This window comes from Lissotriton helveticus, chromosome 4_1 (assembly GCF_964261635.1).
Source record: "Lissotriton helveticus chromosome 4_1, aLisHel1.1, whole genome shotgun sequence".
NCBI classification, from domain to species: domain Eukaryota; kingdom Metazoa; phylum Chordata; class Amphibia; order Caudata; family Salamandridae; genus Lissotriton; species Lissotriton helveticus.
The window spans coordinates 1,441,200,077-1,441,226,490 of record NC_136063.1 but is presented as its reverse complement, the minus strand read 5'-3'; the positions used below and the strand labels follow the sequence as shown (position 1 = coordinate 1,441,226,490).

The window sequence follows — 26,414 nt, the reverse complement described above, 5'->3', positions numbered from 1 at the left end:
CACTCTGTACCACCACAGCACCACTCTGTACCACCACAGCACCACTCTGTACCACCACAGCACCACTCTGTACCACCACAGCACCACTCAGCACCACCACAGCACCACTCAGCACCACCACAGCATCTCTCAGCACCACCACAGCGCCACTCAGCACCACCACATTATCACTCTGCAACACCACAGCACCACTCATCACCACCACAGCGCCACTCAGCACTACCACATTATCACTCTGCAACACCACAGCACCAGTCAGCACAAGCCCAGCACCACTCAACACCACCCAGAACCACCACAACACCACCACTGCATCACTCATAACCACCACTGCATCACTCATAACCACCACTGCATCACTCATAACCACCACTGCATCACTCATAACCACCACTGCATCACTCATAACCACCACTCATAACCACCACAGCTTCACTCTAAACCACCACAGCACCACTCTAAACCACCACAGCACCACTCAGCACCACCACAGCATCACCCAGCACCACCACAGCACCACTCACCACCACATTATCACTCGGAACCACCACAGTATCACTCAGCACCACCACAGCACCACTAAGCACCACACAGCATCAGTCAGCACCACCACAGCACAACTCAGAACCACCACCACAAAACTACTCAGCACCACCACAGCAACACTCAGCACTCCACCCTCCAACTCCACCCTACAAATCCATCCTCCAACACCAACTACACCCTCCACCCTCCAAATCCACCATCAAACAACACTCAAAAAACAAAACCACAATCAAACTCCACCCTCCAAATACAAGTCCACCAAGTTATTTGCAAAAGTTTTACCAATTACCATTATACATTACAATAACTTTTATTTAAAAATTAATTCATACATTTCATTAGAAGACATTGTTATTTGTAATATCAATACATATGTCACATACAAACAACACATATTGTATTACAATTGCAAAAGGTGTCACATTAAAAAAATTAAAACTATTGGCATTGTAAAATACAAAACTATGAATTCCTATGTTTTCACTATTAAAAAACATAAATAAAAATAAATATCATTTACATTACCAAAACATCAAACTTTCCTAATGCGAGACCTATTGCATTGCAAATGCTTGTTTTTTTATTGTACTGAGTGGCTTGGCTACAGCTTGAGAAGTACTGCTTTTCCACTTTTTTGCCAATGGATCTTTAGTGTATTAGTGTATTAATATACTACGCATCTGCCTTTAGTTTTGCCTTTTAGGACACCGCTGGTTTACAGTTTTTACAGGCATACACAGCACACTTCCCCCACTTCCAATAATCTTTGGTTCACAAAAAAAGTTTTACACAAATGTAATAAATCCCTCAGGTGCTCCCATTAACATCCAATTAACAAGTTGTTGTGACAGAGCTTTGCAGGAACCAGACCAGCGACACCACATCAACTGCAGGCAGACACAGCACACCTCCTACTACACTTTCTGTACCCTCTCCCGTCCGTGGTTTGTTCCTCACCCACTTCCTTCCAATATGGCCATTTCTGCACACACAACGTAAAGTACTTTCTCGAACATCCTCCACTTTCCTGTACCCTTTCTCTCTCTTAAAACCCTTATTTACCCTTAAACTGCTTTTTTTTTTTTTTTAAATGAACAAAAAAAAAAGCAAGTTCTCATTTGTTCCACGTCTCACCTCAACTACAGCAGGCATACACAAATGTACATAACACCCTAAAACATTGCACACTTTACCCCAAAAACATATAAGCAAATATTTTCTATATGTTTCATGGTGTACTACGCTAAACTATTCTGTATAGATCAAACCATGCGCGTAATGTAAAGATGTGCAGGAGGCTAACAGTAAGCCGGTGTTAAATATTGGACACTCCCCCGTAACACCATTTTTAAAACAGATTTCAACTTCTTTTGCAATGTGCTGGTGAAAACAGTTCATTTTTACTTGCATCAGAACTGTAATATTAGCACCTGCATGAAGCTTAAATTAGGCTTAAATTAGGCTGGTGTCTGCTGGGACGCTTTGCATTCTCTTTGTTTATCTCCTATAATCATTATCAGCACGTTAGTTTGGACTCTTTTTAGGTTATTATAGTGGATTAATCTAGCACAATAAAGCTAAAATCTAGACAAAAATTAGACCTCAAACTGTTGCGCTACAATGCCACTGCAATGCTGCAGCAGTAATAGCTACACCAATAACCAACATACTGAAAATCACTAAAATTACTATGCTCACCTTATCATACTCTCACTAACTCAGTAACTATCTCACTCTCACGAACAGACTAACTCACTAACTCACACACTACCTCTCTAACTCTCTCTCATTAACTAACTCTCTCTCACTATATCACACTAATTCTCGCACTAACAAAAACACTCACTGTCACTATTCCTACCTAACACACTCCCTCAAACTCCATCTTACTAACTACCTCTCTCACTAACACTAACTTACTACTTAACTCACACTAACAAACCAAAGAACTCACTCTTTCAATACCTCACTAATTAACTCTCTCACTCGCTCACTAACTCTCTCGCACACAAACTACCTAGCTCACTACCTACATCACTAACTCACTCTTTCACTAATTAGCTAACTCTCTCATTAACTAACTACTTCTTTCACTAACAGAATAATTAACTCTCACTCTCTCTCACACTAACTCTCATTCTCTTGCTAATTCACTATCTCTTTCACTAACAAACTCTCTTTTTCTCACTAAATAACTTTCCAACTCTCTCAATAACTATCTGAATCACTAACTCTATTTCTCTCACTAACTAACTCCCCCCAATAACAAAACAACCAATAGCAAACAACCATTACAACAAGCATATACAAATTCCCAGCTTTAAAAAAAATATATAATCATTACATTCTATATAATGCTTTCACAGTCATATATACAGTAACAAAAATACTTCTAACACTTCTGTATTATAAATTATCACCATACTACACACGTCTGCACAGCACAACTTAAAAACATGGGCAAACTAAATATCTCTGGCTAAAAACTTATAAGGTCCCAAAGGAAAGGCCTATTGGCTATGCCAATACTTGTTTAGTTATTATTTCTTCCCATGACTCATGTCATTGGTAGCTGAGCGCTATGGTACTAGCAATGACATTTAGCATAGCGCTCAGCTACCAATCATATGGGACAGCCACCAGGAGGCTCAGGAGGCATTGCAGGCAGGCGAGGCAGGCAGCACTGTCATTCGCTAGCTGAACGCTACCAATGATAGCTGGGTACCACATCGCCTAATTGCCTAACATGATGCAAATCGAGAGCTGGACCAATCATGGTCCAACTCCGACCTGCCCTACCCAGCTCCCAGCAAGTGCACACTGTGCAGGCTCCTCTCCAGTCAGACGGAGAGAGAGTTCAGAGAGAGGCAGTTTCTCTATCCTGCGCTTCTTGCTCAAATCTAACAATAGATTAATTTAATACTATTTAAAACTTGAAGTTTTAGGGATTTTTGACAGCCTGTATGTGGAAAACAGTAGAAGTCTTTTAGGAGAGGAAGGTAAAAATCAGGGCAGAAAGATTCAGAAAAATGGGGGGGGGGCAAGGAAGGGAAAAGCAGTAAAAACAAAACAAGGCAAAATCAGGAAAAAACAGTCAGAATGATGAGGGAGACTAAGGAAAAAGCGAGAAAAAAAACTTGGCAAATGCAGGAGAAAGCAGTCAGAAAAGGGGGGGGAGTGGAAAGGAAGGAAAAAGCTGCGAAAATAAGGCAAAAGCAAGAGAGAATACTCAGAAAAATGGAAGGAGGAAGCAGTAGAAAAATGGGACAAAAGCAGGAGAATGGAGAAAGCAGTCAGAAAAACAGGGGAGACGTTAACATTTTGCCCCCCCACCCCCCCCCCCCCCCGAAACATTTCTGCGGACGCCCATGAACGTATGTGCCCTTTGTTATAGCAGATCTTTGCAGTGCGCCCTGTGACCACTGTGCTATTTCTCTAACTATCTCTATTCCGGTATGTAGTGTGCAAAGACTGCCTAACTCGGGCAAGAGCTAATCAAACATAAAGCATCCCTTTGTAAAGCTCGTGTCCTAAAAGTACTGGCACTGTACCAGCTTCTAAATGCCAACCCAAATCAATGTGTGGCCTGTAAAACATAAGATGTATGGAAAACCACCCACTGCTCTTTGCACCAAAGAATTGTAATTGCATTCATAATAATTCCTATTTGTAAAGACCGAACATACCACCTGTAAGGGTTTCCAGGCACTGAGGGCCGTCTGGAAGTTTAAGTGAGCTTTTGCTCACAGTCACATGATGCTGAGCTTGTGCCGGGGATCAAACCTTGAGCCCCGTGCTCCAGAGTAGGCCGTTCTGGCTGCTGTGCCACACCTCTCCCATGCGCTTACTATCCCTGACAAGGCGTTTAATCGCTTTTCTGCGAGTAGCATGCTACTCCAGAACCTAAAAAGTCTTAGTGGTGAATTAGTCTAGAGAAATATTAGATTAATTTGAGCTGTGGACATGTACGTCAGTTAGTTGGATTGAGACCTATAGTGGAGGGATAGAGTCTCTAAAAGTCTCTAGAAGTGGATGAGACATTGGATGAGCCTAGGAGGGATACATGAGGGAAGGGTTTCAAAAGGCTTGTTTGGGAGATGTGAATAGTAAAGAAGTTTGAGCGGATGCAAGGAGGGGTAGAGGAGGGAGAGTCTAGAAAGGTTTATTTTGGAGATCATCATAGTAGTAGAATAGGATTTGGGATGCGTCAGAGTGGAGGTAGAGAATATATTGAGAGGTATACGGTCAAAAATACTGTAGTGCATTGGAGGGAATAGTGGAATGAGGTTTGGGAAGAGTCGCAGAGTGGAGGTAGAATATATATTGAGAGGTATAGGGTGAGATACAGGGTAGTGCCTTGGAGATGCTGAATTAGAAGTAAAGTAAGAAGGTAATATACCTAGATGTAAGTTGTATTTAATTAACTCAGACTTTCTTGTGTTGCTAAACTTTAAGCAAATTTATTTGGTTTTAATGTTTGTTTTCCTTTTAATAATTCAAGTGAAGCAATTGTAGATATATTGTTATAATAAAAAAATTACTTATTTATGCCATATCCTCTCTCTCTCTCTCTATATATATATATATATATATATATATATATATATATATATATATATATTACCTACTGGCGATAGCCAGTAGGTATATATAGTTAGGATTTTTTTCCTATGGGATTTTTGAAAATTCTATGTCGAATAACTTTGGCATTTGAGGACAGAATTGGCTGAAATTTTCAGGAAAATTGAACATTTTGTTTCTGAGCAGCCCCTGAAAATTTGGGGGGGTTTCGTCAAGGGGGGGCCGAGAAAAAAGGGGGGTCCCAAAACATGTTTTTCCCATGCAATTTTCCATAGGGCGGTTGGCCTCACTTTTAGCCTGAACGGCTGAACGGATTTACACCAAACTTGGCAAAATTGTAGGGACTGGTAGCCCGATGTGCCTTTGCTATGTCTCAAGATATAGGCTCCAGTGGTTTTTACGAAAATTAACTTTGAAAAATATATATTGGGCTACATTGGGCTATATATATGTTGGAGCCCAAATGTAGCCCAATGTAGCCCAATGTAGCCCAATGTAGCCCAAAGATGGCCACCAGAGACAAAAAAAAACAAATGTAGCCCAAATATCAGCCAGATGTAGCCCAACTATAGCCCAATGACAGAATGTCCCAGAGTGTTCTAAAGAACAACTAGAGTGCTAACAGTCCTACTTATTACAAAGGTATGGCACACCTGAAGCCATCTTGATTGGAATAACGTGGTAACTCTTAAAACATTTCATTTAAAAAGGAACAAAATGAGGGGGTTCATTTTGCCATAGAAAGTATGATTAGCGAATATATGACGAAATCCCGCATGTACTATTAGGCCGCAAATTAAAATAACGAAAACTTTTAGAACGAATATGCCTTTAGCATACACTAAACAACTAAACTACCCTAAACCCTAAAACACTACCCCCAGCATGACCCTACACTACACAAACACTACAACACTACCCTAAACCCTAAAACACTACCCCCAGCATGACCCTACACTACGCAAACACTACAACACTACCCAAAACCCTAAAACACTACCCCCAGCATGACCCTACACTACGCAAACACTACAACACTACCCAAAACCCTAAAACACTACCCCCCAGCATGACCCTACACTACGCAAACACTACAACACTACCCTAAACCCTAAAACACTACACCCCAGCATGACCCTACACTAGGCAAACACTACAACACTACCCAAAACCCTAAAACACTACCCCCAGCATGACCCTACACTACGCAAACACTACAACACTACCCTAAACCCTAAAACACTACGCCCAGCATGACCCTACACTACGCAAACACTACAACACTACCCTAAACACTAAAACACTACCCCCAGCATGACCCTACACTACGCAAACACTACAACACTACCCTAAACCCTAAAACACTACCCCCAGCATGACCCTACACTACGCAAACACTACAACACAACCCTAAACCACTACCCCCAGCATGACCCTACACTAAACAACCACCACAACTCTACACTACACTAACACAACACTACACTACACAACACTACACTACACTACACAATCACTAACCCACGAAAAAATTAACACAAACCCACTTACCTCTCTCGTCATCGTGGTTTTCACAACGCAAATGCATTTACCATACATGCCTTTAAAACGTAATTCTTTGTAAAGGCATGCGCGATAAATGCACATGCGTTTTGAAAAAATGCGGGATAATGGTATGCGAGGTCAATGACCTTGCGGGATAATGGTATGCGGACTGAAAGTCTGCGGGATAAAAAATGCGGGAAAATGGCTGCAAACCATGATTAGCAGCAGACTTCCCTGGTGAGCACTAGCTTTACTACAGTGATCTAATGAGCAACTAGAGTGCTAACATTCAGAATTTATGGCAAATGTGTGACACATCTGAATGCCTTCTTGATAGAACCAAAGTAAACAAGCATTGAAAATGCAATAGATCTCGCCCTCGTTTAAGTTAAAGCCATTCTGTTTGTAATGAGGTGGCTTTTTAGCTTTGCTTTTATTAGTGTTTTTAAAACTTTCATGTAAATAACATGCATATGTATGCATATATGTATATGTATGCATGCATTTATATTTATATAGATATGCAGATTATATATGTTTATATATGTATATTACCTACTGGCGATAGCCAGTGGGTATATATATATAGTTAGGATTTTTTCTCTATGGGATTTCTGAAAATTCTATGTCTAATAACTTTGGCGTTTGTGGACGGAATTGGCTGAAATTTTTAGGAAAATGGCACATTTTGTTTCTGAGCAGCCCCTGAAAATTTGGGGGGGTTTCGTCAAGGGGGGGTCGAGAAAAAAGGGGGGTCCCAAAACGCGTTTTTCCCATTCATTTTTCCATAGGGCGGTTGGACTCACTTTTAGCTCGAACGGCTGAATAGATTTACATGAAACTTGGCAAAATTGTAGATATGGTTTGCCCGACATGCCTTTGCTATGTCTCAATATATGTGCTCCAGTGGATTTTGAGAAATTAACGTTTAAAAAAATATATATATCTGTGACAGCGCTCCGGTTAGCGCCCCGGTTCGCGTACCTGACGCGTAACGGAACTTCGCGAAGCGAAGCTGATTGGCTGTCCGGTGTCTGTCAACATTCTAAACAGTCCGGAGCGGCCGCCATCTTGTCTCTCGGTAGGATCGAGAGACAAGATGTGGTGAAAAACGAAGGGGGAAATGAAGGAAAGGGGGCAAGGTAGACCACTCCTGACCCCCTAAGATTGATGAGGGGGATATTAAAGTGCCCCGCGGGGCAAAAAATTAAAAAAACATTTTTTTTACGATTTTACGCCGTAGAGGCGCCTCCCGATACGCGAACCGGGCAGCTCACCGGGCAGCTCACCGGGCAGCTAACCGGCAGCGTAGCTGTCAACATTGTAAACAGTCCGGAGCGGCCGCCATCTTGTCTCTCGGTAGGTTCGAGAGACAAGATGTGGTGAAAAAAGAAGGGGGAAATGAAGGAAAGGGGGCAAGGTAAACCCCTCCTGACCCCCTAGGATTGATGAGGGGGATATTAAAGTCCCCCGCGATTTTTCGCGGTAGAGGCGCTTCCCGGTACGCAAACCGGGCAGCTAACCGGCAGCGTAACGGGAGTCCGCCATCTTGTGTTTTTGGAGCGTCCGGTTCGCGTACCGGGTAGCGTCCCGGTAAGCGTAACAAGGGGAAAACCAAGAGAAACAGTAAAAAAAAAATTAAGGGAATAGATTTCCAGCAAACTTGGCAAAATTGTAGGGACTGTTTGTTTGATGTGCCTTTGCAAGGCCTCAAGATATGTGCACGTGTGGATTTTGTCTAATTAAGGTTAAAAAAAATATATATATCTGTAAGCGTGCTCCGGCACGCTTACGTTACGGGTTTTGTTTGCGCTGCAGAGCCGATACGTCACGGTTATGCGACGCGTCATGAGGCGTCTCACGTGGCTACGTGATACGTCACGTAATAAAGAATATATTTTACAGCTATAGATATTAGCTTTTAAAAAACCAATGAAATTCACTGAAAAAACCATAGGTTATAGACCATATATAGTTAGGAATTTGCATTTACAAAACCTTGAAAATTCACTGAAAAAACCATAGGTTAGAGACCATATATAGTTAGCTGGACATTTTATTGACATAAAACCAATGAAATTCCATATATAGTTAGTTGCACTAACTATATATCGCGCACCCGCAATCCACTGCTGATGATGTCACATATTACATCATTCATGACATGGTCAGTGACATCACTGATGACATCACTGATGACATCTCAAATGACATCACTGATGACATCACTGATGACATCTCAAATGACATCACTGATGACATCATGACACACCAATACCAGTTACTACATACGCACTCACTGATTCCTACGTCTACACACACATTCACTCATTCACCCATACAATCACTCATACATACAGTCACTCATTATTACAACACTATCATATGCACTCATACACCTATGCAGACACTCACACACTGCCACTCATCCATGGAGTTACTCACACACCTAGTCAGTCCTGTAAAGAATCAATCACACTTCCATTTCCTCATCTATACAGTTAAACACAGAACACCATACTTCAGTGACATCACTGATGACATCTCAAATGACATCACTGATGACATCATGACACACCAATACCAGTTACTACATACGCACTCACTGATTCCTACGTCTACACACACATTCACTCATTCACCCATACAATCACTCATACATACAGTCACTCATTATTACAACACTATCATATGCACTCATACACCTAGTCAGTCCTGTGAAGAATCAATCACACTTCGATTTCCTCATCTATACAGTTAAACACAGAACACCATACTTTTCAGACATATACTAACACATACTTACTCTCTTATACAATCACTGATACAAGTACACATTGATATGCAGAGTCACACACCTCCCAGCCAGCCACACACACACTCAGTCTTCCATACATCCACTCATTCTTCAATATGTAAAACATATTTAAACTTTACAAAAACACAGACACTAGATGATGTCATCAGTGATGTCATTTGAGATGTCATCAGTGATGTCATCAGTGATGTCATTTGAGATGTCATCAGTGATGTCATCAGTGATGTCACTGACCATGTCATGAATGATGTAATATGTGGCATCATCAGCAGTGGATTGCGGGTGCGCGATATATAGTTAGTGCAACTAACTATATATGGAATTTCATTGGTTTTATGTCAATAAAATGTCCAGCTAACTATATATGGCCTCTAACCTATGGTTTTTTCAGTGAATATATATGTGTATGTGTGTGTGTTAAACATAGAATAGAAATATGTACCTATGTTAAGCAGACCTAATTAATATCTATATATATTTAAACATAATTATACACATTTATACAAAGGAATAGACCTATCTAGACACATACACATAATCCAAATAAATGTTTTTATACATAGGGATTTGGTGTACATTTATGTTTGAGTATGGTGCTTATGTGGGGAAGAGCCAACTCTTGAGTAGTCTTCTGAAGATAAGATAATTATCAATGGATCTTATGTTTGGGGGAAAAGAGTTACATAGTTTGGCTGCTTGAACAGAGAAGGGTGTGCCACCCGTGGGTTTTTTCTTGTATTGTGGGATTTTGTGGTGAGGTGCCAATCTAGAGCGGAGGTTCCTTTGTTGAATGTATTTGAGGAGTTTATTTTTGACGGAGAGGTCCTGTTCCATGTATCACTTTGTGGGTCATACAAAGCAGCTTGAATGTGGATCTTCTGACAACCGGTAACCAATGTAAGGCCTTCAAGGCAGAGGAGACTAGGGCTTGTGGATTTACATGTAGGAGTAGTCTCTGTTGTAGTCTTTTCATAGTTGTTAAAGATGATCCATGGTAGAGGTTATTGGCATATTCTAGTTTAGACACTACAAGAGCGATAGTAGCCTGGACCTTGTGTGAAAATCCCAGATGGGGGAAGATGCATCGAAGAAAACAATATTCTTGCAAACGTAGTAGGCTTTATCTTATCTGTTCAACATGAGGGCAGCGTTTGGGTAAAAAAATAAAAAGGTAAGCAGAACGGGTAAAATAAGCAACAAACAAGATGCTGGGGAGAGCAACATGGAAATTGTGGGGTACAGGAGTGTGAAGAGGGCAGCCGCACACAGGAAACGGGGAGGAAGCAAGAAAGCACATGCTCCAATGGAGTGGTAAAAGTTTTTTTTTTTAAATAGTTCCTTGAATGTCAGCCGTGTATGAATACAAGCCATTCAACCAAAAGGAATGTAAAGACGTTGTGCTCTACTGGGTAGGACAAACACAACAAGTGTAAGAAAAGACATTGAATACGAAGTAAGCCAATGAGATTGATTGAACAAGATAAGCAGTGCCCACTATATTAGTATTGTCCACAATGGGCCTTCAACAACTGCTTTCTAAAAGCTGTCTTCAAGGGAGACCTAACTAGTTAATTGAGTATGACAACATTTAGGCATAGATAACCTTAAGGTGGGTGGCTTTCTTCAATGTTTGTGTCCTGTACCATAAACAGCTAAATGCTTTTACAACATTCTTCAATATCATCCCAAGCCATAGACACTTCCTCATGGGGCTGCTGCAGGGGAAATATTCATCTTTAAATTATTTTATTGAATCACCTGACTATGTAAGTTGTGCCCCACATGTACTTTCTGCCTCAGAACTAACAGCACGATGGGAAACCAAAGCATACTTTGGAAATTCCCAGCAGTCTGCTCTCTAGTAATTGCATTAATATGTTCCATATATTATCTGTGGTATGGAGAGTATGTGTAGCTTGTTCCAGAATGGGATTACTGCTTTGTCATAAACACTTCTGCACCTTGTGATTGTTAGCTCTTCGTATTAATAGAGCCGCGGACCAATATCACAAGTCGCAGAAATCCTGCACAGTCATCAGTACTTTCCATCCGCCCCTTATTGGATGTAAAATATATGCCTCTCTCAGATCTTACTGGTGCATAAATTCACTCCATTCAGTGCATAGCCTCCTATCATTTCTTCCCACATAGGCTAGGACCCTTTAAATGCACTGCTCAACAGGGCCAAGACAGTGCAACAAAATGTGTTTTTTTTAAACTTTTTTTACCTGCAGTTAAATTGTTTTCCCAGTGCTTTCCAGCTAGGCGTGTATCTCCAGCCTCCAGGGTTTGTAATGAAGTAAGGCCTTTCCTATTGGGAGTGTAGAGCAAAATCCAGGTAATGCACAATGAGACGAAAATACCCTGAAAAACAGAATGCAGCGTATAAGGGACACTAATTTGTAAACACTGTTAATCTTAAAATATAGCTTTGTAATAAAGTGCAACTGACAGTTGGGTTTGGAAAGTTGTACACAATACAGCGTGTTCTGTCTGACTGCCCTGTACTTGTAAGAGCTGATGCCTTCAGTGCTTCTGTGTACAGTGCCATAACCGACAGAAAAAGGAATGTGTTTCTATGGAATTGTGATGAATTCCAGGCGGATATATGTATAGGGAAAGATTTCTATGGAATTGTGATGCAATCCTCTGGTTTTGACCAGCTGTTCCGCGGATCCCTTAAGCTCCAGGATAGCGCAGGCATGAACGCTATGCTGCAGTCTGCAGGCATCATGAGCTGCAAGATGTCTGCCGCATAATCCCCTCTGACGGCGCGTGAGGCGCCCTGGAACCGAGAGGTTGTGTCTGGACAGAGATGGAACGCAACTAAAAGCAGGGTACCCCCGCCACACCACTCATTACAAATGAATTTGGCAACAGAATGGAGAAAACAGTGGCTCTGAGTCGCTAAAGAGTCTGAGTTTGCAATGCTGAACAGTTTTTGGGGGTTAATAATGGGCTTTGTTAATCACCGTGCAACCATTTGCTATCCTGTACACTTAACGAGGAAAAGGGTGTATCCAAGAAGCATTCCTCCTCCTGTACTTCCCAAAATAATGCACATATGTTTTGCAATGGTCTTTGCAGTTGCAAAGCGCGCGATAGTTAGTGCCTGACAATTGCACGCACTAACTTTCCCCAAGGTGCAGAGTTCTGGGTAGTGAGTACCAACACTTCTGTATTTCCATTTAAAGCGCTGGCAAATTGCAAGCTGTCAACATTTGACAGCTTACACAGCTTGCGCGGGCTGACAGCGCTGTTCGTTGGACTGCTGCATTCTCTCTACTGAGGTCACACTCACAATGTTTGCGACATTGTGACTTCTGTCTCCTAAGAGACAGGGGTCAGTATGCAGGCAGATTGCAAACGCATATGCTGGGATGGAGCTCTGTTGTTCCATGCATGTCTCCATTTGCAAGTTTTTGAAAGGAAATGCAAACTGATTCCTGCCTCATTAATATTCATGAAGCTGTCAGCATCAGGCACTCTCTAATGTTAAGCTTGACAAGTAGTCCTCCAATAGTGTGTTAACACCTGTGCTCCACAGGTCCGCAGTCCAAAGTGGGCAGTAATTAAGGCAGAAGGGACATATAGACTTGGTGAGTGACTGTGAAGATCAAGATAACATCATGATTGCATTTGGGCAACTGAAGTCTACTGCAGCATTGCAAGAGTGAGAACAAGGCAAATGGGGTCATTAGCCTTACAGTTTTAGAGAGTTTGTTCCAGAGTTACACTTAAGACACTTATTTAGAGTTGAACAGTTTTCAGTCAAACATCGGTAGAGGGGTGTGATTGGCTGTTGAAGTTGTAAGGAAACCAATAGGTATTTGTGTTTCCCATTGAGCTCTCTTTCGGTCTGGCTTTACCGCACTGCCTTTGCTTACCTTATAGGATTAACAGAAAAAGAACTTTCAGAAGCCCTACTGAGTATAGCATTTGATTGGACAGAACTTCTGTGCTTTCACTGAAAGAGTGCTTGTATTTACTTTTTCTCTCGTGGGAAAGCTTATGCTCAATACAGCAGGACGCTGTTGATTATGTTGGCAAGCCAGTGATCAACGCTATAGAAATTATATGTTTATAATGAAAAGTTACAATAATGACTGTAGGTCTAACGTATTTATTGTGAAAAGCATATGTGATAGTCAATAATTAAGAGTGGATTGTTGTTACTCTTACTTGTTATGCCTGCCCTTTGGAAAAGCTCCCTCTTCATAACGTTGACCTAACTTGGTTCTGGTGGTAGCCAATTATAAAGGCGACAGGCCTGATTTGTGCCCGAAAAATTGTATCTGAAGCTATAGGTCTAATCTTTTTATTATGAAAAGTTATGAAAACTGTGGAGGGCCTGGTTTGTCTGTTGTGAAGAGCACTTGTTAAAAAGCAATAGGCCTTTAACAATGGATTGTGTTCACACTTTTATAAACTGTAGACCAGTATTGCTTCATGGATGATCACAGATTACCATAGTAGTTAAAGGTTTTGGTGTTTATCTGACCTGGGGGTTAGACGATTTTCACTGTGACGATCCTTGTTTTAGGAGTGGTTGTATATTGTTTATTTAGCTGCAATTTTGTTCATACTTGTAAATTTACTACTGTATTCCTGATAGTTGCCAGCCTATGCACACTTAAGTATCGCTGTGTTTGTTATAGTGAAGGCTGTACTATAGGCCGTATAGGTTTACTGGGAAACGTAATGTCAGATTCAATAGGTGTGATCTGTTTAGCCAGAGCTGTTGCTACTGCAATTGCTTATTATTATATTGGTAATGTAAGGCAGTGCCACTTAAAACCTAGTTGTGTCAAATAAGAATAGAACCCTCTTAAAGATGCTGAAGAGAAGTCATGGAAAAGCATGCATATTTTGTTTGTTTTAACCTCTACGATCTCTTCTAAAACTCACGAGTAAAACCGCTGCATCATCGAATTGTGCATTTATTTATCCCTTTCTTAGTTCATCTGATATCAGAAACAAAATTGTTTGTCATCCTTGAAATGTAGTCTTTGTTGAATATTAAAAATGTGCTGTTTTAGTGTTGCAGTGGTTAACATCGTCTTTTTAGTGTGCTCATTTGTACAGGAGGTGTTTTCTGTGGATCCCAGTAATGGTGTGTGAAGGATGTTTTTAAAACACTTTTATGAAGTTGATGCTAATTAAATGGTTAGGAAATCTTTTGTTCTAACTTAATTTTGTACAAAACCTACTTGTGGTGATGTGTTGTAAGACATCATTTACTGATGTCATATAGAATGTCTCTGAGTATGTGTTCGGTGATTCTATGAAAGGCAGTTGCTCAGAGGACTTGGGCTGTGCCAGCTGCGGTGGCTCTCTTTACAGGAATAAACTCCTTTACTACTTAAGTGTCCAGCGCATCTTTACACTGGCGACAGAGGATGCCTGGATCGAGTTTCCAGTTATACCTACTTGGATTCAAAAATCTTCATCCCGATTTTTGAAATTACCGTCGCATGAAATTATCGTTACGCCCAAATCTCTGACTGTTTATGCTTCAAACTCATGTGAGTACTCCTACTTTACTTACGCGCTGATGTTTTTCAAAAAGAGAGCCGCCGCATTGAATTTTTCAATTTACAAGCAACTTAAGCATAAATAACTTACATTTTAAAAATATCTCGTATCTTGCCTCCATCTGACGTGTTGCCTGCGTTTCAGCTGCATAGTGACTCTACTGACTTTGCTGTTGGGGGCATTTTGGGATTCTGTGCTGCCTCGCTGTACCTTGCCGTTTTCAACGCTTCGTATCTATCGCGTTGCTGCGAGATGTCTTCAGCCTGACGTTCCTGCTCTAGTGATGACGCAGTAGAATCTTCCCTCTCACTCAGCGAAGCTTTCACGTCCTCGTCATCACGTTCCTTTGACGTACCATCGCGCTGACGTGCAGAGCCTTTGTCTTGTCTACACTGATGCGCACAGTTCTGTTTCGAAACGCACCATTATCCTGACGTGGAAAATATATATATTTTTTCTTCAGCGCTGACGCGCACAGCTTTATTTTACTTCTAAAACCACATGTGAATGCTTTAAACCTAAAACGACATGTGATACGCAATTATAATCGGCCACGCTGACACACACAGCAACTTCCAGTGTTTGTCAAGCATTAGCTTTATTATTATTCTTGACTCTTGTAAAACTACGCTGACACAGACAGCAGTGACATGCTTTCTTCTTAGTTTTTTTTTTTAATTTTTTTTTTAGTTTTTAATCCCTGCATTTATTGAGATACATTTTTCAGCAACTTAAAGGGCACCAACCCGAAACTGTTTTCTTTCATTTCTTTTATTAGTGGAAATGCCATTTATCATCTGAAAGGAGGTTCAGATGTCATTTAGCGCCATCTTGTGGGTCAAGTTTGTATTCTTATTTCTAAAGTGTTTTCAATATTTATTTGCTTATCTATTCAGCCTTTTATTACCGTTAATTTAACATCCAGAGCGTTGTACCTCCAGCACCTTTTCTACAAGATCCTGGTGATCCGCCCCTTGAATGGAAATTATGGTACAGATCTTTTAGTGCTTACTTAGGAGCTATTGACGGTCTTAGATATAGGGCTGAAAGAATAAAGAACCTCATGTACTATCATTTAGGTGTGGAGGGACAAAATGTTTTTGATCATCTTCCTCCTTTTATACAGCCTGAAGGTGATTTGGATGAGTTTGACCAAGCTGTCGCACAATTAGATAAGTACTTCACTAAAACTAAGAACTTAGTAGTTCATAGATATACATTTTTCACTAGAACACAAAAACCAGATGAGAATATTGACAGTTTTATTACAGCTTTAAAGGTTTTAACAGCTAAATGTGAATTTGAAAATTTTACATCTCAACTAATAAGGGATCAGCTTGTTGCACGTTGTCATTGTAAGAAGACGCAACAGAGACTGCTTACTTGTAAAGATCCTTCACTGGATAAGGCTGTGGACATTGCAAAAAGCATTGAGACTTCCATTGACGATGTCAAACAGCTTGAAACGTCTCGATCTAGTTCAACTGTTTCTGGTGCTATTTCTTTAAAGCAACAACCATCTAACGACAAGCTTTCAACTCCCCTAAACCAAAATACCAGTAGAGGTTATGCCAGAAGACCATACGGGTTTAGAGGAGGTAGAAATTTTGTGCAAAGTAGACAACAATTCAATTTGAGAATGTTTTGTTACAGGTGTGGTTCGAATCAACATGTTTCTTCTTTCAAAAACTGTCCGGCATCTGGTCAGCAATGCGGTCAATGTGGTAAAATGGGCCATTTTTCGAAAGTTTGTAGGAGTGGCAAGAAAAATCATGTTAGATGTGTTATTAATGATAGTGATGAGCTTGTTAACAACGAACAAGTTAGTGAACAAGATGATGTCACCAGTCAAAATTATGTTGTTGTAGTCAAACAACAGCCTAACAAAGAAGAGATGTTCCATGTGCCTGATCCCGAAGTTGATGTTTTTATTGGGAACAATCATATTCAGCTTTTAGTTGACACTGGGGCACGTATCACTATTGTTTCACAAGAAAAGTTTCTTAAACTTTGGAGAGACAAACCTCTACTACCACCAGATATTCTTACTGTAGCTTTCGAAGGAAGCAAAATTGAATTACTAGGCTATTTTTGGGAAAGTATTACAGTTTTTGGAGTAACTATCAAAGGAAAAGTATATGTGGCAAAAAGGGGCATAAATGTTCTAGGTCTTTTGCACCAAGCTGAATTTGATTTGACCATCAGACCTGGCAGAGCCAATCCAGTTATGATTGATCAGGACAACAACAATTTAGTGTCACATGTTTCGAGTGTTTGGGAGCAGAAGTTTAGCAAGATTTTTGAGGATCGGTTAGGTAAAATAACAAATTTTCAACACTTTATTAAAGTAAAGAAAAATGTCTGCCCTGTTAAACATAAGTTGCGCAACGTTCCTTTAAGCATCAGGAGTGATCTTTCCAAACATTTACAGAGTATGTGTGACCAAGGTATCATTGAAAAAGTTGAATCCACCCTTCGGCTTAGTCCCATCGTTTTAGCCAAAAAGAGGTCAGGGGATTTAAGAATGTGTGTTGACCTGAGGAGCCTCAACGAAGGTTGTTAATGTTAATGTTATGGGTGTCTTATATAGCGCTCGGCTACTCCAAGGAGTGTCCCGGCGCTTTCTAACCCACAGCAGACTACAGAGGGCAAGGCAGAAAAATAGAGAAGAAGCAATCGGATCACTGTCCATAGAGCCACGTCTTCAGACCCTTTCTGAAGGCCAGCAAGTTCGGAGTACAGCGGAGCGACAGAGGGAGGGTGTTCCAAAGCTGGGGAGCCAGACGTTTAAAAGAGCGTCCCCCTACCCTTGCTTTCCTAACAGCAGGGACAATGGCAAGACCAAGAGATTCCGATCTAAGAGATCTAGTTGGTTTGTAGAAAGCAAGACGTTTCTGAATATATTCAGCTCCCACAGCATGGAGTGCCCTATGCGCCAGCGTAAATGTTTTAAAAACAATCCGCTTCCGAATAGGGAGCCAGTGTAGGGAGTTTAGGAGATCCGAAGCTCTCGCTCGACGAGGTAGGCCAAAAATTGTCCGTGCCGCCGAGTTTTGGACCACCTGAAGTTTTTGTAGTAGATAGTCAGGAAGACCTAAGTATAAAACATTTGAGTAGTCCAGCCTAGAACAAATTAGAGCCTGGACCGTAGTCTTCCTATGCGTAAGCGAGAGCAGGGGAAGGAACTTGCGTAACATTTTGAGGAGACCATAGCAAGTGCCAGTCAGTCCAAGGATCTGGGACTTAAGTGATAGGCTGTTGTCAATTTTGACCCCCAAGTTCTTAGCAGCCACAGAGGAGGACGCAGGAGGGAACATGTTCACAGGCCACCAATCCCGCCAGCTCGGGTCGGCCTGACAACCGAAGAAAAGCACCTCTGATTTATCTGGGTTGCACTTGAGGCTGTTTCGCTGAAACCATTCGAAAACAGCCCCAAGACACCCGCGGATGCTCTCTCCATCGAACTCAGCCCCCTTGCCACAAGTGAAAAGGAGCTGGGTGTCATCGGCGTATGACACGATCTGAGCCCCAAAGAACTCCGCCAGCGCCGCCAAAGGGGTCATAAAGATATCTGGGTTGATGGTTTTCCCCTTCCTCGCATTGAAGAGCTCATTGCCAAAGTTGGGTCATCGTCATGGTTCACAAACTTAGATCTTAAAGCAGCCTACCATCAGGTCGAACTACATCCCCAGTCTAGACATCTGACTGCATTTGTTACCCCTGATGGAGTCTTTCAATTTTGTAGACTTCCTTTTGGGCTAGCTTCGGCAGCCGCCGTTTTTCAGAGACTCATGACCGAGATGTTTTGTGACAATCCCAATGTGGTAGTTTTTCAGGAAGACATTCTTATCTTTACTAAGACTGAGAGTGATCATGATATTGCCATTGACCAGGTTTTTAGCACTTTGGAAAATAGAGGGGTTACCTTACAGAAGAGTAAATGTATTTTTAAAGTAAAAGAAATTGAGTACCTCGGTCATATTATTTCTAGAGAAGGTATTAAACCAAGACCTGATTTAATTAAAAGCATTATAGAGGCACCTCCTCCGCAGAACAAAGAACAACTCTTATCCTTTCTTGGTCTTTGTGAGTTTTACGCGAAATTTATGAGAGATTTTGCAAAAACCACGGAATGTTTAAGAGAGTTACTTAAAAAGGGCAGTGCGTACATATGGTCAGAGAAGTGTGAGGAAGGTTTTCGATCCATCAAGGAACATATTCTCAAAGCTCCTGCATTGCAAGCTTTTGTTGAAGAAAAACAAACTGTGGTCACTGTCGACGCCTGTGAATATGGATTGGGCGCTGTTTTGTCTCAATATTCTGAAGGAAAAGAACATACCATAGGTTTTGCCTCTAGAAAACTTCGGCCTGTTGAACGAAAATATTCGGTCATAGAAAAAGAACTACTGGCCTGTGTCTGGAGTATTGAAAAATTTAAATCTTATCTATGGGGCAGGTCATTTGTTCTTAAAACTGATCATCGACCTCTAGTTGATATTCTGTCTGGTAAAAATGTGAAACACACTACAGCTCGTTTAGCTAGACTCTCTACGAAACTTTTAGAATACACATTCAGCGTAGAGTATATTCCTGGTGGAAAAAACACAAGGGCTGATTGTTTATCTAGACTGCCTATTGAAGTAGACTGCCTATTGAAGATACAGAAGAGCAAGAATGGGAGAATGAGATTGAGGAATGTTTTGTAGCTCATATTAGTCAGGCCAGTTTATCCTTTGAGGAAGATTGCTGGGCACTAGAGGTTGAGAAAGATCCCATTCTTAAAGAGGTTATTGCTCTAATTAAAAAAGGATGGCCAAGAGAAAAATGTCTTTCGCCAGATTTACAGATGTTTTGGAAGGTGAATGGTGAACTTTCAGTTGAAGGTGGGAAAGTTGTCAGGGGCAATAAACTTGTACCTCCCTCGTGTTATCGTGAAAGGATTGTTTTAGCTGCACATTCTGGACATCTTGGTTCTACCATTACCAAGAGAAAAGTTAGAACTGACTTTTGGTGGCCCAAAATGGATTCCCAAATAGATGATTTAGTGAAACAATGTTCACAATGCAACACTAGTGATAAAGTGCTAGTACTTGAAGGAGCAAGTAATTCTCCTGTTTCTCCTCCTGAAAGAGCCTGGCAAAAATTAGGAATGGACTTTTTAGGACCTTTTCATGTTTTACCTTCAAATTCAAAATATTTTCTTGTCTTGATAGATCATTTATCTAGATGGGTTGAGGTTGAACCCATTAATATTCCTAATTCTAAAAGTGTGATTAACTGTTTAAACTCTATTTTTCTCAGGGAAGGTTATCCTGAAGAAATTCTAACTGACAACGGTATACAATTCGTTTCTGAAGAAATGAATTCTTTTCTACGTGCTTGTGGTATCAAGCACACTAGAACTCCTCTTTATCACCCACAGAGTAACGATAAAACAGAAAGGTTTAATAGAGTTGTGGTTGAGTGTGTGCAGGCAGCATTTAGATCAGGGTGCTGTGTGTTTCAAGCTGTAAAAGATTTGATTTGGTCATATCGCACCTCACCTCACGTCTGTACAAAGTTTAGTCCATTTGAACTTATGAGAGGTAGAAAAGCTCCCTCACAGGTTTATCCTTTTTGGATGGTGAAGTCTTTTCATATAACATAAAGTCTTTTCATCATGACATAAAACACATGTGGGACTCTGCCAATTTGAAGTCAACTGAAATGTGTTCAAAGAATTGTGAAATGATTTCAAAGAAGTTTTCACACAAACTGTCCATTGGTGATTGGGTTAAAATTAAGAATCCTAACTCTGTTAGAAAAGGTTTGTCAAAGTTTTCAGTTTCTCAACAAATTGTAGACATACGTAAAAATGCTGTCAAATTGTCAAACGGGAATTGGTGGAGCACTTCTCGTGTTGCTAAAGATCCTAGTTTTTCATCTGAAATTGTTGGAGACAACAACAAGGATGTGAAAAGTAGTAGTAACACAAGAATGAGCAGTAGGTTATGTTACAGACCACAGTATTTAAAAGACTATGTTTAACTTAAGCGCTTTAAAGTCTACTTTTAGTCTAATGTATATTCTCTTTGGATGTTTGATTGATTTTTATGAACTGTTTAAGTTTTTTTTTTGCTTTGTTTCTGTTATTGAGGGGGGAGGTGTGGTGATGTGTTGTAAGACATAATTTACTGATGTCATATAGAATGTCTCTGAGTATGTGTTCGGTGATTCTATGCAAGGCAGTTGCTCAGAGGACTTGGGCTGTGCCAGCTGCGGTGGCTCTCTTTCCAGGAATAAACTCCTTTACTACTTAACAGTGTCCAGCGCATCTTTACACTACTACAGCTCTCCTTCCACGTGGGAACGCCGCAAAGTTGTAATGGTCTTCACTGGGCAATTATAGATTCCTTGACACCCTTAAAAACTAAAAAAAACTGAATAATGTGTTTACTGCTTTGAAGCCATACAAATGAGCCATAGTGAGGGTGGTGGCAAGAGGCTCTGTAGAAGACAGAAGAGACTGGATATTTTTTACTCAAAATCTATTACATAGACTGAAAGAGTTTCACCTGAACTTTGAGTTTGTTTGAGGTCAGTATTGACACACACACACATCTGTAATCCAAAATGTCGTCCTATTTAAATATGTTGTTTACTTTTAGACTTCAGAGACTTTTAAGATCACATCAAGAGGATGACGAAGGGAAAAAAGACGCTGTCATGGAAGCTTCCATCGGGAAAAGGCATTCATGTCTACATCAGACCTTCTTTGCGTCAGAGTAGAGAACTGGGCTTTTGTTGCAATCTCCCCCCCAACATTTTGCCCCTTTTAGGCTACTAGATGCTGATTTTCGACTGTGCACTGAGGCCTGCTAACCAGACCTCAGTGCCAGTGCTCCTTCCCTAAAACAAGGTGTTGTCTAATTGTTTTATAATTGGCAAAGGACTTTAGCACCCCTGTAAGTCCCTAGTAAATGGTACTCCAGGTTCCTAGGGCAGAGGTACTAAAGAGAGGCCCTAAGAGTTGCAGCATATCTTGTGCCACCCTGACGGATCCACAGACAAATTCCACACAGACTGCGGTTGCAGGCTGCGTGACATGGTGCAAACCATGAGTGAAAGCACGACATGACATACTCCTGTGTATCATTCCAAAGTCACTGCATCTAAAATATGACACCCCTGCCCCAGGCTTTTGAGCCCTAAGGCAGGGTACATTATATTTCATGTAAGGACATATCTGCATGACCCGATATATGTCCCTGTGATGTCTAGTTCTATTACTAGATATTACTAGTGAACAGGGAAGCCATTTTGAATACATATGATGGGCACTGGTGAAAACGAGTTCCCCAGTTACATGATGGCTTCACTGAAGGTAGGGATGTTTGGTATCAAACTTCTCATATTAATGAATCCACACTGATGCAAGAGCCTGGTTGTTTAATACATACACACAGAGGGCACCTTAGAGGTGTCCCCTGAAAACCTGCCAGACAATGGTGTGCTGACTGGATCACGCCAGCCTTCTGCCAGAGACAAGTTTCTAACCCCAAAGGTGAGGGCCACTGATCCCTCTAGGGCGCGCGCGCGCACCTCCCCTGACGTCGGCCCGCACCACCTAGCGTGGAGTGCGCACTCAGGACGACGCTAGATAGAGTTGCGCCGCCGGCCGCTTTAAAGAAGCGAGCGGCGCGAACATGAGGCAAGTCCAGGTAAGGGGGCGGGGGGGGCTGGTGGGGCTAGTGGCGCTTGCGGCTGTGTGGGAGCGCGGGGCAGATTGTGGCCTTTTGTTTAAGTATTGCTGTTAATCAGAGCCCCTTCACAGGCTCCGATTAACAGCAATATTTAAATAAAAGGCCACAGTCTGCCCCGCGCTTTACTAACAAAAGCGTAGTCAGTTTCCAAACCCAGCGTGTACTTTAGCACGCGCTGTGTTTGGAAACTGTCTCTACGCTTTTGTTAGTACAGCGCGGGGCAGACTCTGGCCTTTTATTTAAGTATTGCTGTTAATCGGAGCCCGTGAAGGGACTCTGATTAACAGCAATACTTAAACAAAAGGCCACAGCGGCTGGGGAGACGACCGGAACAGGAGGCAAAAGGGGCACAAAAACAAGGAGAAAAAAGGGTGGCACAGACTGGCAGGCACAAAAAACAAGTGGGACAGAGGGCAGAAAGACACAAAAAATGAGTGGGACAGAGGGCAGAAAGGCGGAAAAACGAGTGGAACACAGGACAGAAAGGCACAAAAAACGAGTGGGTCAGAGGGCAGAAAGGCACCAAAAACGAGGGAAAAACGAGTGGAACACAGGACAGAAAGGCACAAAAAACGAGTGGAACACAGGACAGAAAGGCACAAAAAACGAGTGGGTCAGAGGGCAGAAAGGCACCAAAAACGAGGGGAAAACGAGTGGAACACAGGACAGAAAGGCACTAAAAACGAGTGGGACAGAGGGCAGAAAGGCACAAAAAACGAGTAGAACAGAGGGCAGGAAGGCACAAAAAACGAGTGGAAGAGAGCAGAAGGGCACAAAAAACGAGGGAAAAACGAGTGAAACAGAAGGCAAAAGGGGCAGAAAAACGAGTGGCACAGAGGGCAGAAAGGCACAAAAAAGAGTGGGACAGAGGGAAGAGAGGCACAAAAAACGAGTGGCACGGTGGGCAGAAAGGCACAAAAAACGAATGGGACAGAGGGCAGAAAGGCACAAAAAACGAGGGAAAAACGAGTGGAACAGAAGGCAAAAGGGGCAGAAAAACGAGTGGCACAGGGGGCAGAAAGGCAGAAAAAACGAGTGGAAGAGAGCAGAAGGGCCCCAAAAAACGAGGAGAGAACGAAGTGGGACAGAGGGCAGAAAGGCACAAAAAACAAGTGGGACAGAGGGCAGAAAGGCACAAAAAATTACCACAGGTGTCCCCAAGATATGTTAAATTAAGCTTTTGTCTCTGCTGCTCTCCTTTCCTTCTGGGGCCACGGGAAATGGCTGTTTTGCAATATCGTTGGTCTATTCTGAAGCAAGATTATAACAAAATCGAATGGTTCTGTGCTCCCTTTCTGTATTGTCCTGTCCCTGCTTTTTGATCCTCGCTTAAAAAGCTTACAGAATCTGATAGCCCAGCTGTAACATTGACTTCCCTTTAATTTACTGGGGCGCAAGAGGTGATACCAGATGCATAAGGAGCAGTATCTGACTGGAACAGAAAATAGGCCCTACACCAAAATAAAAGTGGGCCACATTTGCAAGTAAGGTCAGTTTTGAACTTGCAAGGAAGCTTTATTCAGGTGTTTTGCAAGGTATGAGAGACTATGTGCATTTGTGCTTGCTGCAGGCAATTCTTGTAGTAATATCCGAGAAATCAACAGTAAAAACCAGCCCAGCAGACCATAAACAGGCCAGCAAACAGCAACAAAACAGCATCACTAACGCCCACTTGCTGACCTCAACACACTAGCCCTTTTGGCACTACTAGACTGCTCTATAGGCCACTCCGACCATGAAGAAGTAGTGTCCGAACCTTCTTCCAAATCATGCGTCCCTTCTCGTAAATATATAGTGTGATAGCAACTCGAGTAGTTAGGGAATTGTTACTGTTCGTGAGTTGTCATAGCGGCAACAGCACAATATTTGGTTAGACTTTTTCTTCGCCCCTTTACGTGGTAGAAAGCTGCCAACATTGTGACTCTCCTGCAGTTGCATTTTTATGGTCTGGCTCGGCAGACAGCGCAGCAGTCGGCATACAATCCTGTGAGAATCACCTGGAGATGGGCTTTGGCTCCTCCCACATGTTGGGAGCCACGAGTACATGTTTTGTTTGAGCAGAAGCCGTGTATTTCCACAAACAAGCAATTTGCAATGCAAGTGGTCTCGCATTAGTGAAAGTTTGAGCTATTGGCGTTTCAAATGAAAAAGTACTAGTACTGTACATTAAATAGCACACTTATATGACATGCCTGCAAATAAGCACTAACCCTGCACATTAAGGAAGCACAGTGCTAAGTTGGACAATGGATGCTTCCTGAATGGGAGGCATTGGTGTTCCTGCTGGCGTGAGATCAGACGTTTTGTCTGGTGGCTGTGCAGAAGATTTTGCCCCATACTGCTTCACTATTATGTCAACTTTAACAATATTGAGGCTAAAGTTTACCGTTATTATTAGCAGTTAAGCACTTAACTACAGCATTCGGCAATTGGTAGGTGACCAGTTAATGATAGACAGTGCTTTTAATAACTTTTGATGCATTATTTATAACTAAAAATTATTTGATTGAAATGTATAAACGGGGGGGGGGGAGGGTTATGTGGCAAATTTTTAACTAAATGGAAATAGCCTCGCATCGCATGAATACAGTGCCCCTGACTATAATTATCGTACTATGCGTGGCACCCCAAGACATGCGCACCTCCCTGGTCACTCCCACACGACACCAAAACATTTCGCATACAGCAGCAATAGAAATAGAGCACTATCCCAGCCTCGTACTGCTCCACTGTGTAACTTGCTACCCTTCCCAAAACTTGATTAGACACCTGTGTACATTTAAATATATATGAGACCCTACAGCTGCCACAACATATTTTAGTGTCTGCATATGAAGCGCTGTGACGGACTAATGTGGTCTGTGCTAAGTAAAGGTTGAAATAAGTGTGTAATTTCGGTTGAAGTACTGTTTTGAAGCTTTGAATACTGCGAGCAGTTCTAGTGGGAAGGCATTGGAGGCAATCAGCCGTTGCACTGGTGTTTGTTTGTAGCGCTGAGAATGGGTGGGGGTGTCCAGCGGTAGAAGGGCAATTAAAACAAGCATTACAAATGCAATAGGTCTCGCCTTTCATTAGGTTAAAGCCATTTGCTTTGCTATACAATACCATTAGCAAAACAAATGGCTTTAACTTAATCAAAGGCGAGACCTATTGCATTTTCAATGCTTGTTTACTTATGCCCAACTCTAAATTCACACGTTTAGCTCAAAATAAGTATTCCAAATAGACAATGCTACAAAAGAGAATCAAGGATCAATAGAAGTAACTCCATGACTGAACAATCAACGTGCAATGCAATAGAACATTTTAAGTAAACAGCTAATTGTATGCACAGAGATATAGGCCAGTCATGACCTCTCAGGACAACGAGAAAGACGATGGCTGGTTTGGGGACATGAAAAGAAGCTGTACAAAGATGCTGTTGATTGTACAAGTAAACATCAAAAATGGAAGTAATATCGCGGTGACAAAAACGGAGGCATCAAAACCATCTTTTTAAAAAAGCCTGTAAGGAAAACTAAAGTAAAGCGTGTTACCGATGTCTGACTAAAATCTGCATTATTAGTGAAAGGTGTTATTGGGCTTAATGCCACAACATATATATTAAAGCCTCCTATAAAATAGCTTCGGGACTATTACTTTTAAGA

The 26,414-nt window shown here is 41.6% G+C and overlaps 1 protein-coding gene across 1 annotated transcript in view; it reads left to right on the top strand.

Moving 5' to 3' along the window:
- WRNIP1 (WRN helicase interacting protein 1) overlaps positions 1–26,414 on the top strand; it is a 457,752-nt gene that overhangs the window by 261,423 nt on the left and 169,915 nt on the right. The gene's annotated exons all lie outside the window — the stretch shown is intronic.